General features: G+C 37.1%; 1 long non-coding RNA gene across 1 annotated transcript; it reads right to left on the bottom strand.

Annotated features, from left to right (window-relative positions):
- Window positions 1-254: 254 nt before the first annotated feature.
- Window positions 255-8,046, bottom strand: LOC128240756 (uncharacterized). The gene is made up of 3 exons (XR_008262295.1): window positions 6,838-8,046; window positions 6,144-6,218; window positions 255-4,621 (listed from the first exon to the last, which is right to left on the bottom strand). It is a non-coding gene; the product is annotated as an uncharacterized LOC128240756 (long non-coding RNA).
- Between the last annotated feature and the right edge of the window lie 6,113 nt (window positions 8,047-14,159).

Raw genomic sequence — 14,159 nt, 5'->3', positions numbered from 1 at the left:
GTAAGGGAACATTGGTGCTCAAAACTGGTGCATGTATTGTATATGTATGCCTTAAATATGATGACCAAATATAAATAAATCGATTAATAATCGACCATTGATCGGTTTCATAATCCGATTATCGATAGTGGTTTGTCTGTCTGTTGCGCTTTTAAACAGGATTTCGGTTAAACTTTGAAGACTCTAGGCAAGTTCTCGTGATTTGTGTTGTTATATTGCAATTTACATGAAATAAAAGAGAAGTCAAGGACATATCCTGTTATTTCATACCGTTCATGTTTATTGTACATTATAATTAATTAAATGTTTTGACATTAACAATGTTAGTATAGTGTACATGAGTATTATTTTGGTACTGAATGCAATTAGGAACTAACTACAAATTACATAAAAAGATGACTACGGTAATGACGATGATAATGATGAAGATGATGGAATGTTCAAGTTATCACAATACAGCATAGGAGCCTCGGTTTTGATATTTTATAAACAGGTTAACTGATTACGTTCAAAACCGATATATACATTTAAAAATAAAAAGAAAGTGTGCACTTATTACTAAAAAAGTTCTGACTTGCGTGTGTTAACACATATAGCAACATTCAACAGTTTCAACTAGAATCAAATAATTCTTATTGTCAAAGCAAGAGTTTGTATACTGTGCGAGGAAAGCTCCTCTTAGAATACTTCTTGATATGTGTCAACGAAAAGGGAAGAAAAATGGGCTTTATTTCTGAGATGAGAAGACTTTCAAGTATACGTTGTTCCCATCAGCTTGTTACTGAAGAAACTATTTTCAATAATGGTAACTTTTGATGCCTGGAGATCCCCATATGATTTTGGAATTGTATAAAAGAGTTTTTATTCCTGATATACTTCAATGTAAAGAAATGAGCGAAAATACATTATAGATAAAGTAAGTGCAGTTTTTTTGTTCGTTATTGAAATCGTACGCAAGACTGCCTATTAAGCCATCTTTTAAGTTTAAACTGTGTGCTTTTAATAAGTTGTACATATTCTTTCTTTGAACTTTAAAAACTTTCAACTGATACCAAAACAAAAAAGGATCATCTGGCATAAAAAAATGGCAATATTTTGTATCGCATACCATTAATAAAATTATGTAAAAAAATAACTGCACACTTTCCTTTTGCAAAATGATTAATACATAATTTCATAAACATAATATAGGTCAGTTAGGAATGAACATTGATGGGGAGGGGGGGCTTTAAATAACACCATTGATACACGAATATGTAACCATGAGGGACAGAAAAATGGATTGCATAAAACTGCGCATTAAACAAAGCTTAAACTACATAAATAAACAGGACTATACTTAAGCATAGACTCTGTACATGACGAAGACAATATTGCACCTTTCCCGCCCACAAAATAGCATATATACACATACAAAGCTTTAATAATGAAAAAATATAAAGACAAATATACATCATTGTAATATATATTAACTAGGAGTGGATTGACGATGATTTGTATGGTAGTCGTTCCATGTTCGCGTCCTATCATAGGCATGGGACTTCAGTGTGGCGTCTCTATGGAATGGTATTTTGTTTTGGTTTATAATGAAATTGCCATTTATAGTTTGCTTCATGTTTAAAAATATCGCAACATTAATGTATTTTTTATTATATTTACAAATACTTGACAACCAGCTCATAAATATCCGCATTTAAAACAGAATAAAGTGATGAAGTCTAATACTAGTAGTTGAAAAAAACATGGTGTTATAACGTTCAGACTCTTCATACTTGTCGAAATATAAGAATGACATTAGGTCCACAACAGGTCAATGGTTTCAAAACATATTATTGATAACTTTGATTTGAAAAGGAAAACCTTAAAAAAATCATGGAATTGAACAAAATGTTCATGTAATGAAATTAAAAAAAAAGGATAAGTGTTTGTATTGAATGGAAATACGTTATGTTGATAAATGTTATTTTGACTAGAATGTCACCATTTCTAATAGCACACATGCTTGCACATCTCGAAATAGGATCAATAATATAATCTTCACAGACACAAGAACTTATGCATACACACCTAGCAGCAGAAACAAACAAAATGACATACATTGTACACTCATCTGATACAAACACTCGTATTGGATTCAACAGGAACAACCTGACGTTAACGTATAATGAAATTTGAATTAAATAAAAAACATATTGACAAAAAGCATAAAGTAGCATTTATATATGGCGCCATATACACATAAAATAAAATAAATATTATTATATACAAATCTTGTTCTTTGGCATCGCGAGCACTGAGTGAAACGAGACTATGAACGAGAGTTTGTGCCGAACTAGGTCACGTGATGCACCCCAGTAGTGTTATTGTTATTATTATATGTCATTAAAACAATTCAAAAGCTGTCAACTGTTGTTCATATGTTCCAGTTTTATGTAAGCATACCCCTAAAACCAAATTGTTTTCCGTTTGAATTGCCGAAGTTATATATTGTAAGCAAAGGAAAGATTCGAAAGTATGTAGATCGCATGATTTGAAGCTTTTCAAAGTTTATAAATATTGACTGGTTGACAAAACAATGGCCAAAGTAATGACGTCGAAATCCCGTTCAGTCTCCATTTCAAAAGATACATGTTATATACAAAATATACATAATTAATACACATGAGAACGTCATAGAATTCGGTTAAAGTCCTTATCGTGAATATATCGTTTGTGCAATGTTACATATGAAAGGTTGCACATAAATAAGTGCAGTCTTGACAATAATCACCATTCAAACTAATACATTATAAAGCATGGCTTAATGTTTGTATTTCAGAAATATGACTTTATATACTACCATTATTGTTTTGATAACAAATATGTACGTACGCATATGCTAAAAGGGGCTTTTGCTTGTGATATAAAATGCTCTTGTGAATATTATACCCGTTCATGTCAGCAATAAATCCTTCAACCCGACTATAAAACTGTTATAATAATGTATTGGCATTGCATCCAGTGATTGCTTGAAAGGCATATGAACATATGAAATAAAAGACTGATAAGCCAATTAGGCTCCTAATGTGTGATATATTATAGTGACGATACATATTCAAGTACTTGTAAATGCTCAAATGTATACATACAAAATAAATATTATTAAATGATTGGCTATAGGTTAAAAACTGTTCAAATACATATTACAAATTCGATCACGAAATTCTGATTACACTGGAGAAAAGACCATTACCGAATACTAGAAATAAGGATAAAAACCGAATAAATTGATATAGCGACTACCCATTACAAAGGACTGACAAATTCCGATTACAATTAAAGCAATACATCACTAAATACTAATTAAGAAGGACTACATTAACACATTTCAATTTTATAGTATAAAACCCACCACCCACTATTGATTACAGAATACAAAACCCACCACCAAATATTGATTACAGAATATAAAACCCACCACCAATTCTTGATTACATAGTATAAAGCCCACCACCAAATAGTGATTATAGAGATAAAACCCAACATCAATTCTTGATTACATAGTATAAAACCCACCACCAAATATTGATTACATAGTATAAAACCCACCACCAATTATTGATTATAGAGATAAAACCCAACATCAATTCTTGATTACATAGTATAAAACCCACCACCAAATATTGATTATAGAGATAAAACCCACCACCAATTCTTGATTACATAGGATAAAGCCCACCACCAAATAGTGATTACATAGTATAAAACCCACCACCAAATATTGATTATAGAGATAAAACCCAACATCAATTCTTGATTACATAGTATAAAACCCACCACCAAATATTGATTACATAGTATAAAACCCACCACCAAATAGTGATTACATAGTATAAAACCCACCACCAAATATTGATTATAGAGATAAAACCCAACATCAATTCTTGATTACATAGTATAAAACCCACCACCAAATATTGATTATAGAGATAAAACCCACCACCAATTCTTGATTACATAGTATAAAACCCACCACCAAATAGTGATTACATAGTATAAAGCCCACCACCAAATAGTGATTACATAGTATAAAACCCACCACCAAATATTGATTATAGAGATAAAACCCAACATCAATTCTTGATTACATAGTATAAAACCCACCACCAATTATTGATTACATAGGATAAACATTAAAATACGTGTCTTGATTATTGAATCCACCACCTAACTATTCGTTATGATATATACAACTAGGATGACATGCAGTTTTAAAACAACTAAAAAGCAGATATGTAGATGAACTATTCTCGGAAAGGAGAGTCAATTTGTTGTGACAAGCGTTGTTTTCCAAATGCTTCTGCGATAAAATTATATGTTTGTAAGTAGTGTATTATATTCCAACTCCAATCTAATTCCACCAAAATCCATACAGCTCAAAGAAAGTCAAAAGATACACATCAATCAGTCCCAGTAGAACAAGAACAAGCGTTGCATTTATTAAGGACGTTTAAGGACGCCAATCATGTCGTCATCCATGTCCAATCCACGCCGAGGGAATATAAATGCCCGAGCGGAGTTTCTGGTGTGGCTACATACGATTTCGTTGAAGGAACGGTCGCTCGCCAACTACCACTTGTTCCTGAAAATGAAGGAAAGTTAATACAACATCCTAATAACCTTTTCTATACATTTTTGTCCAATAGTAGGTTAATGAAAGGCTGAAATATCCGTAACAAGACTATAGCTTACAAGTCACATCGTGGAATACTTATTTTAATATTTAGTAAAACAAACACTCCGTTAGAGAGATTCGTCGCAAGAAAAAACAACTTCTGGTGTACGAAAACAGCATCCCGGTTTGATGGACACTTACCCCCTCCCCCCCGCCCAAGACAGTCCCCCACCCCACCAGAAACATTCTCCCCCGCCAAAGACAGTCCCGCCCGCCCTAGAAGTCTCCCATCGCCCCGGAATGTCCACCGCCCTAGACAATCTCCCCCTCCCTGGACAGTCTCCCCTCGCACGGACAGTCTCCACCGCCATAGAAGTCAACCCTTGCCCTAGACAGTCTCCCTCGCCCTAGACATTCTCCCTTCGCCATAGACAGTCTCCCCCGCCTTAGAAGTCTACCCTCGCCCTAGAAGTCTCCCCCGCCCTAGACAGTCTCCCCTCGCCCTCGACAGTATACCCTCGCCCTAGACAGTCTTCCCCGCCCTAGACAGTCTCCCCGCCCTTGACAGTCTCCCTTGCCACAGACAGTCTACCCCCGCCCTAGACAGTCTTCCCCGCCCTAGACAGTTTCCCCCGCCCTAGACATTCTCCCTTCACCATAGACAGTCTCCCCCGCCCTAGAAGTCTACCCTCGCCCTAGAAGTCTCCCTCGCCCTAGACAGTCTCCCCCGCCCTAGACAGTCTCCCTCGCCCTAGACAGTCTACCCTCGCCTTCGACAGTCTACCCTCGCCCTAGACAGTCTTCCCCGCCCTAGACAGTCTCCCGCCCTAGACAGTCTACCCTCGCCCTAGACAGTCTTCCCCGCCCTAGACGGTCTCCCCGCCCTAGACAGTCTCCCCCGCCCTAGAGAGTCTCCCCCGCCATAGACAGTTCCCCCCCGCCCTAGACAGTCTCCCCCGCCCAAGACAGTCTACCCCAATCCCTAGACAATCTTCCCTCGCCCTAGACGGTCTCCCCGCCATAGACAGTCTACCCACGCCCTAGACAATCTCCCCTCGCCCTAGACAGTCTCCCCCGCCATAGACAGTCTACCCTCGCCCTAGACAATCTCCCCCGCCATAGACAGTCTACCCTCGCCCTAGACAGTCTCCCTCGCCCTAGACAGTCTCGCATGCCCAAGACAGTCTACCCTCGCCCTTGACAGTCTCTCGCCCTAGAAGTCTCCCCTCTTTTGAAGTCTCCCCTCGCCCAAGTCAATTTCCCCCGTCCTACACAGTCTCCCCCGCCCTAGACAGTCTCCCCCCGCCCAAGACAGTCTTCCCCGCCGTAGACAGTCTACTCTCGCCCAAGACAGTAATTATCATTGCAACACTGCCAGCACACCCGAGCACCATAAGCATACATCAGTGTAATGATTCAAAGTGACGTAAAGAATGATGGATTTAGAATATTGAGGTTTCTGTTCAAGTTATACCATGGAAACACATACGCAGGATTGTGTGTGACAGCTTTCCAAGAGGAGGCGCATCGTTCATCGTTTTGTTGCGCCATATTGGTTGGTTTACTGTAACAGAACAAAATTTTAAAAAAAAATCTTTATCAAGGCCTCAAATGTTACAATTGTGTCTGAATGGTTGGTTCCCGGTAACAGAAATGAACAAAAACATGAGTACGTCATGAAGGCCTCAAATTGAAACTATGTTTCAGTTGTGTCCAAATGGTTGGTTCCTGGAAACGTGATTAAACAAAAGTATGTACACTTCATAGAAGCCTCAAAATAAAATTATCTACATGTGTGTCTAATTGGCCTTTTCCTTGATATATAATTCAACAAAAACGTGAGTGTTTCAGAAAGGCCTCAAAAATGAAACTTTCGTATAGCGCAAATACAAGGAAATTCATGCTTGGTTGGTGAAATACAGACACTTGAATTGAAAGATTTAAACTGTTGCCTGGACATTCTTTATATTAGATATTATTTATTTGACATAAAAAGAGACCATACGAATAATAATTACTGTAATTTTTAAATCATAGACGTTATAGATAAAACAAATAAAAAGAAATTTCTGCTATAGTTTCATCGAAGGGATTTCGTTTAAATAATATTTAATAAAACACATTTGATATAGAAAATATAAAATAAACAATTACTACACATTATAAAAGTTAAAAAGACTTACCAAATATGATACTCCATGATTTACACTTGTATTTACCACACCCAATACCCCTCCCATACCCTACCCCTCCCCCACCTTTTCCCCTGTCCTCAGGGTGGGGAAGGGACCGCGTTAAAGTCTCATCCACGCAAATCAGCTGTTTTTGTGAGGCTTGAGGAAAGGGGCGTATCATGCACTTGGAAAAGTTCGGAAACTCGTTAATTCACGACGGAAACTGCCGAGTCTTATCATCTGTAATCGTAAGACATAATCGCGTATCTTCGGTACAACGATCGCTCACGTACAATTACGACTCCATACGAGTTGAAACCGCGATATCTAATTCAATTATCTTCTGGACCAAGATAGAGAAACCTTTGGACTGATTAAATGATTTGATCTCAATTATGCTGCAATATCAAGTACCATGCAAGGGCTTGTCATTAAAGATACTTCAGAAAGTACTTATAGCAATTGACTGTTTATGAAAGCCACAATGTTTAATGTAAGGACAGCTTATATCGTAAGAAAAAAACATTATAACATGTAGAAATATTGAAACTAACATTCAAACAGTCTATTCGCATCAAACAAGAGATATGATAACTAAAATATAAAAAAGTACTGAATAATTATATATTCAAACTATATTGATCGAAATAACTATACTGTTGAATAACTTATTTCTATGTCCCCCAAACATGGTTCATGAATTATATGATTAAAACTATATACAGTCGAAATTAAAAAGGCGACATAAAGACAACGAAATATAAACACCACACACAAGACTCGTATCATCCTAATCACAAACAGACATAATGACATTGTGTAGATATACAAAAGAAACACGGATTAAGAGGCTCCGATTTTGTAAGAACGACAAAATTTCAAGAAAAAAATTATTTGTACCAAAAGGTTCGTTCAGTCGAACCCCGTTTTCGCGAACTCGCTTGGCTCGAATTCCTCGATGGTTCAAACTAGATGTCAAGAACCGATATATTTATACTGAAGGTAAACATTCCCGCTTGGCTCGAGATATTTTCGCCGGTCCCTTGAAGTTCGAGCCATCGGGGTTCCACTGTATGTGTATTGTTAACAAAGAGATATAGATATATATAGCAGTCTGTTCATATAAGGCTGTTGCTGTTGTTTCGCCAACCAAATTTAGCTGCAGCAGTAAGTGTTGCCTGTTGCTATACTTTTGGGTGTAGCAACAATTAAAAATCATAGCTAAAGATAAAAATATACGTCTGAAGAAGAATTTGATAAACAACAAGTACATATTTGTATTTGGTACATGTAAAATAGACATCTGTATATTAATTCCAAGGGGCACAGTGATGTGGTATAGTGTAACCTTTAAGCCACAGTCAAAACATTGGCCCGTGATTTTCAATGGTATTGCTGGCTACTTTAAAGTTAAAGACTAATGTGCGACCTTCTTACCAACTAGATTGCTTAATTCACAATTTATTTTGTTTGACATAGCTCTACTTGTAATAAAGTTCTGAATATAAAGAAACAAGACAAATTGCTTGTATCAGACGTGTAATAGCAGTACATGCGTGTACATTAAACAACTATGTATTTACTGTTCAAGCAATCACAATATCTGATTCATCCCAAATCTTGTATATATATGGCTCGCAATAATAACAATTAAAATGATTGTTTATCCCAATCCATGTATGTGTACTATAACACTTATAAGAAAGGTCATTTTGGTAAGAATCTCAAAACTCCCTGCTAAAAGAAGAATAGTCATTACATTTTGGCGGTTATATAGTAAGGGAGGCACGGTTAATCTTTAATTGAAATAGTTTTTCCTGAAATAAGTTGTGACGAACTACATTTAGGACGTTAAATTGTTGACTGTCCAAACTCTCCATCTAGCATGCTTGATTCTGTCCATATTCGAAGTGTCTTTTTACACCATATCCATTCGTCTAGAATTCATTAAAGCACTCTTACAATATGTATGAAAAAAAAGATTTTCAGCGCTTCTACTATTGAAGCTATATGATTAAAGATAAAGAGAAGGGGGAGGAGAAAGAGAGGGGACGAAGAGGCGGGAGAGAAAAAGGGGGAGAAAGAGGGGGAAGAAAGAGAGGGGAGGAAGAGGAGGGGGAGAAAGAGTAGGGGAGAAAGAAGGGGAGAAAGAGAGGGGAGGAAGAGGTGGGGGAGAAAGAGGGGATTTGAGTTGGGAGGGAATTGAGAAATGGAAAGAAAGGTTGAAAGCACCTTAGAAAGATTTAGAGATTTAGGAGAAAAGAGGGGAGGGTGTGTAAAGGAAAGAGAATGTGTTGGGGAAGGAGACAACGCTAAGAAAATATTAAAGAGTTGATAGATCTCGAAACATGCACGACCACATACGCATGTACGATGGCGGCTCTAAGAGCCAGTGTGAAAGACAGAAGAGAGGAGACAGATCTCGTACCATGCACGACCACACGTACGAGCGGTGGCTCAGAGAGCCAGGCTCGAGAACCAGCACCGCTAGTTCCCGTACAAATTCATCCAAGATTTGAAACCCTGGGATTTTATCATTACACAAAACTTGATGGTTTAAATGGCAGATTTATATTACATTTCCGTGGAAATGTGAGTTGTATAAATACTTGCAGTGATACGAAAAAAACAACTACATGTAATAATATTATATTTTAAGAGCTCTATTCTGGAATGACAATTCTTCAAAAATGAGTTAATTGCCTTATTTCAGCGATTCAGTATTATTTTTATGACTTCCGTTTACTTCTTATTCAGTCTATTTATATTATTATTAAATATTCTATAAAAAAGTGTATTATTATAATAACAATGATATACAGTAACGCCTTTGGCTATCACAATGAAGGGTGCGAAAATATGGCCATGAATGAAAATATGACTGCAACTTGTATACCGAAATGGTTGGATTAACTCTTGAAATATGAAGAGTTCTGAAACTGCCGTATACAGTGCGACATGTAGGCACCACGCCGACGCATATAGTATGCGGCAGATATATCATTGCATTTAGGTCGCGTAACGGTGACTCGCATAAAGCACCATTTTAATACTTACAAAAATCAGCTCATGTCCACCAAATCACTGTGCATTGAGTGAGTAGGTAAGCCTGGTAAGAACGTGTAATGTTACAGACATGTTTTTTTTACCTAAAGCAAGCGTCATCGTAAATTAGCAATAGCCCTTTATTCGGTGCACAATGTCGTTTCTAAAAAAAATATCGTTTTAACATAAAGAAAGCAATTATTTACTCACAGAATCGAGGACGGTTTTCATCCCAAACAATGAACCAGGAAACCTGGACGCACCTGACATTACTGCCCTTGGTAATGAATGTACAGTCGAACCCCGTTGGCTCGAACTGGATGTAAAGGACTGATGTTTTATATACTGATGGCATTCCCGCTTGGCTCGAATTTTCCGAGGCTCGAGGTATTTTCGCCGGTCCCTGGGAGTTCGCGCCAACGGGGTTCGACTGTATTGAAAATTGGTTTAAAACAAATGAGCCTGTTACGCAATTGAATAAAACACAGCTGTGACTTGAATCGCACGCCAAAAAAAAAAAACTTTAAAAAAAATAAAAATACTCTGGGGTGGTATTCAATATTCAACTTAACTTTTTCGTATGATCATACATTAATGACTTTATTCACTCTATTGGTCAGTTATCAATAACAAGTAATCCGATTAGCTACATCGTTCTTAGATCCAATTAATACCAATATTGAAAAACAGCCCTGTTTTGGAAGCGTGTATAAATGTGTATGTACTACATAAGACAATGTTTTCTTCGCTATTCTACGAAACGCTCGAAAATACAATTTCCTGTCGTACGGTCGTTGATATCAAAATAAGTGGTTGACTTAAGCGGTTTTAAGTAAACAATTAGGACTTCAATAAAGGTCGCAGTATCAAATTCACATATGACACTATTTCACGTGCAGTCATATACACGAGGTTATACTAGGCAGACAGAACTGATTGTAAAGATTACCTTCAATTCTCATGTGACACAGTCTCACATGCAATTATAGACATGGGGACATCACAGCCAGTCACAACTGATTGTGAAGATCACCATCAATAATTTAAGGCTGATTATGCAAATAAAATAAGTAAGTTAATAGATAGAATTGAATAAGTTCGTAAATATCAATAGGTATCTTACAAAGGGGTTCGGGGGTCAAATGAATCTTGGTTGGTGATTTACATTGTTCGCATAGCTCATCTTGATCTGTCGCCACAAGTGTTTCATGGTGGACCCTTTATCTCCGATACAGTGATAGTGCCGCGATGATTCAACTGCTAAATAAAATTATCAAAATTGTGCTATCAAAGTAATCGTCGACCTTCAACGGTTAAAGATCAGTCGTGGTTTTAGCGATGATAGGGTGACATTAATTCATACAAACGGTGTTTGGGTCAATTAGAATGGGATATTATAATTATATAACTAAGTGTATGATACCGTTTTTTGATACTCGAATGCGTACGCACAGTGAAACAATGGTATCTCCATTATAATTATTATTTAATAATTGTCAATGACATTTTAAGGAAATATGTATTTAATTGTTCTGCATTGCGAAGTTTTTGCCAAAAAAATCATTACGAAGGATTTGCAAATTAATATCGCCTGAAAGTCTTGGTTCTGCAGTATGCAAAACACACAATAGCTTGTCATTAGATTACTTTAAAGCTGCATTCTCAGGCTTACCGTTTTGACAACCTTTTTATAGTTTGTCTTGGAATGAGGCAATTATTGCGTAAATGTCTGTAAACCAATGATATTAGACTGCTGACAAAAGGTTAGGTCGCAAATTTTTAATATTTACGTTCGAAACTTGATGTTTTATGGCTAAAAGTGTTGCTAACGCTTTAAGAAAAATGAGTTTTCCGGCAGATTTCCAATTGAGATCTTTAATAATCAAAGTTATCCTATATGACTCATTTGAAGGCATTAATGCCAAAATCAGCTGATTCTGACACAAAAAATAAAACAAAAGTCATCACGGTCAATCTGTGAGAGTGCCGGTTTAATTAAACATTTCCAATAGTTTTCCAATGACTGGATGACAGGAATAACCCAAGTATCAAACCACAACTGCATATTGTTTATTCACTGTTGTTTAGACTTTATTTAAAACGAAATTAAATTAAACTAGGGACAGTATGTATTTCCGTTCATAGCACCCTTTGCCCATCGACACTTATTACCCCCCCCCCCCCCCCGCATAACTGGACAAGCATGTTACCCCCTTCTGCAAATACATTGATATACATCTATTATACATGTAGAGTACAAAACGTTGGGCTTCCGCTTTGTGTATATAGACAAAATATAATGTAATATATCACGAACATTATTTTGCAATACTACAGATTCAACAATGAAGCTATATAATCATGCTTGGCTGTTTCAAGTAAGCTTTCACGGTCAATTGGTATAACTGATAAACGTACATGTTTGTGATGGTTAAACTTGTTTATCTATAGAAAAAAGCCAGGGGCGGTTCTAGGATATGAGCGCAACCTTTTGAAGTTCGCCCTCTCCTCAGAAATGTTAGCAGGAGTTTTTGGGGGTACTCTCCAGGACTTATTTTACAATTTCTAGTCGGAAATGGTGCATTTATGCGAATTTGATTTCTTTCTTTTTTTCTCCTATGTAAAAATAATTAGTAAATAAAGGGGGGGGGGCGTTGCTGTGCTGTTTTACTTTTAAGTTTTCTTGAACATTTTGGTGTTTACATCACAATTTTAAAAAGTATAGTAAGGCGACAGTAAAAATAATTGCTAGATTTTCATCCTCGCCCGCCCCCTCTTTTTTCCTCCGCCCCTTAAATTGTATTGACTCAAATAAAAATGTTGAACTGGGCTCTGTAATTGAACTGATGATTTGAAGCTGTACAAAGTGTAACATGCATCTTGGGCGATTTCAGGATTTGGCTCTAGAGGAGGCATACCTTGGGTGTGAAACTTTGGACCTGTGTCACCTGTATACGACTTATAGCTTTCTCCGATATTGACAAAAATAATGATTTTTACTGATAGATAACTGATTAAATTTTGCACCTAATAATGACCACAAAATGATTTTAAATATTCTAGGTAAACAAGAACTTTCAGGGACGGGTACATGATTCGACGTTAGTGGGGTGGGGGGGGGGTAACTAAGGGGCGTAACCTTTCTCCCTCCCTCAGAACCAAAATTTTAAGTGTTGGCAAGGGGTTTGTGGGTACTCCCCAAGAAAAAATATCAGGTTCTAGTCCGAAATGGTGCATATTAGGCGTATTTTATTACCCCTTTCTCCTATATTGAAACAAAAAGTTAACTTGGACCACCCCCCACCCCCCCCGCCTGGATCCACTATTGGCAGTCTATGACAGATTTGAAATCCCTTAATGAGGCCTAAACAACATGAATGGTTGTATGTCGTTTTGGAGAATTAAGAACATATTAAGCATGTAAACTGTAAAACTTACCGACATTCTGCCATTCATCTGTCAGCAGGGGCTGCTTCCGATCAATAACTTTAGTAGGCACAGACGAATAGTGTTTTATAATTGGTATGTAGTAACAATTATATGGAGACATATCCTATAATAAGGGACAGTCGGAGAAAAGGGTCATTGAAACTAAACAATAGAAAAACAGTTTCTGCTCAAAATCATTAGGTAGAGGAGACGTTTGGTGGTTAAATGTAGTAAGCCTATGTGAAGACATACCTTTGGAATTAGTTCTGGGTATGCGGGGTAAAAGTAAAGTCAAGGTCGCCGATACTAAAAGCAGTAAAACGGTTTCCGCTTAAATAGTTTAGTTAGAAGTGATGGATAGTGATGAAACTACGTGTGTAGTAAACGCACATGGAAGACGAATCTCTGGATTGTATTTAGGGTATGTGGGTCACGGTCAGGGTCACTGTTACTAAACCCAGAAACATGGTTTCCTTTAAATAGTTTTAGGAGTTACGTACAGTGGTGAAAATTGGTATTCAGATACTAGAAGCTTACGTGAATACATACATCAGGATTGCACTTTTGGTATGTGTGTGGTTAAGACCACAGCTACTAACAGTTTCGTTCAAAAACTTAAGCTAGAAGTGAAGTTTTGTGATGAATCTTGGTACTTAGCAAGCTCACGTAGAGAGGTACCTTGAGATTGTATTTGGTGTATTTGTGGTCACGGTCAAAGTCACTGTTACTTAAGATAGAGAAGCGGTTTCCACTCGATAACTTTAGTAAGGAGTGACGAATAATTGTGAAACTTGGTATGTGTTAAGTTAATGTGGAGATGTAACTATGACGCAATTTGGGGTTTTGGGGAAAAGGTC

The sequence above is a fragment of the Mya arenaria genome, chromosome 7 (genome assembly GCF_026914265.1).
Source record: "Mya arenaria isolate MELC-2E11 chromosome 7, ASM2691426v1".
In the NCBI taxonomy this organism is placed as follows: domain Eukaryota; kingdom Metazoa; phylum Mollusca; class Bivalvia; order Myida; family Myidae; genus Mya; species Mya arenaria.
The sequence above is the reverse complement of the archived record's forward strand: the minus strand, read 5'-3'. Positions and strand labels throughout refer to the sequence as shown.